The sequence below is a fragment of the Pristiophorus japonicus genome, unplaced genomic scaffold (assembly GCF_044704955.1).
Source record: "Pristiophorus japonicus isolate sPriJap1 unplaced genomic scaffold, sPriJap1.hap1 HAP1_SCAFFOLD_66, whole genome shotgun sequence".
Classification (NCBI taxonomy): Eukaryota; Metazoa; Chordata; class Chondrichthyes; family Pristiophoridae; genus Pristiophorus; species Pristiophorus japonicus.
In genome coordinates, this window is record NW_027254572.1 from 2,549,280 (window position 1) to 2,550,792 (window position 1,513).

Sequence of the window (1,513 nt, forward strand, 5' to 3'; positions counted from 1 at the left end):
CATTTTGCAGGGCGTTGTGGAAAGATCTGGGAATAATTGGATAGCTCGTTCAAGAGTACGATGGACCAAGTACTCTCCATCGGTATGTATGATTTTATGAAATGTTTTATGATAGTTTCAAATAAATGGCGCTGGTCATTTGCCCGTTCCATTATCCAACTTTCTGTCTTTGCATATGCGTCTGTGTTTGTACAACCGAATTGAAATGATGTGGGATTCGGTAACAATATGACGCCAGTCACACAATTCATCAGGGCGCGGTGGCCAAGTGGTAAGGCGTCGGTCTCGTAAACCGAAGATCATGGGTTCGACCCCCATCTGTGCCTATCGATATTTTATCACTTTAAATGTCATATTTTGAAGCTTTTTCCTTTTTCACTATCAAAACACTTCATAATTTTGAACTAGCGCCATATATCGCCTCTTAACATTTTCTATTCTAAGGAGAAAAATCCCAGCTTCTCCAGTCTCTTCGTATAAATGAGGTCCCCAACTCTGGCAGTATTCTAGTAAATCTATTCTGCATCCTCTACAAGGGCTTGACTTCTTCCCTGAAGCGTGTTCCCCACGCAACATTCCAGCTAAGACCTCATAAGTGTTTTATAATTGTTTGGCATAACTTCCTTGTTTTTCGACTCTATTCGTCTATTAACAAAGGAAACGACCCCGTGTCTTCCAGATCCTGCCCCCTCTTTAAAATTGTACGTTTTAGAGTTGGTTAATACAATACAGGGAGCATTATGACTGGTTTCAGGATCATTGATCTCCACAGGCAGATGCTTAAATGGGGATTTAAATTTTCATGTATAAATCTGGCCCCGTTAAAATTGTATCATTAATTCACATTGCCTCTCCTCATCCTACCAAAATGTTTCACTTCATAATTCTCTGCGTTAACTTACATCTGCTATGTGTCTGTTCATTTCACCAATCGGTTATTTTCAATCTCCCTCTTTGTACCACTTACTATCTGCTTTGTGTCCCTTTGCTCTTCTTTGTACCTTTCCCATTCACCAGGATCTGTGCTATTTTTCGCATTTGTGTCCGTTTTTACTCTTAGTTTATTGTGGTCCGTTACCTCTTTAGTCGTCCATGCCTGTTTTCTTTGGCCCCTCAGGGGGATAAATTGATTTTTTTTTACTTTTAATTATTTTTAACACCTCCTGTCGTTTTACCAATAACAGATTTTTCCCAGTGTATTCTGGAAAGTCTCTCTCTCAGCCCCTTGAAGTCGGTCTTACAGAAATCTAGAATGGTAGTAGCTGTTTCATGTATCTCCCTGTCAAACGTTACGTTGAAGTCGATCATGTTTTGATCGCTATTAAATACATTTTCTCTTACCCTTTGGCTGTTGAGTAAATCCGGCTCGTTACTCATTACTAAATGTAAATTGGCATGCCCCTTGTTCGTTCTGGAACATATTGTTATAGAACTAGCCCGGTCACACTCAAGAAATTCACAATTTTTCTGACAGGAGCTAGTCCGATTATCCCAATATATATGGAAATTTAAA

General features: G+C 39.5%; 1 non-coding gene across 1 annotated transcript; it reads left to right on the forward strand.

The window, feature by feature from the left end:
- Positions 1 to 254: 254 nt before the first annotated feature.
- Positions 255 to 326, forward strand: trnat-cgu (transfer RNA threonine (anticodon CGU)). The gene has a single exon. It is a non-coding gene; the product is annotated as a tRNA-Thr (tRNA).
- The last annotated feature ends 1,187 nt before the right edge of the window (positions 327 to 1,513 follow it).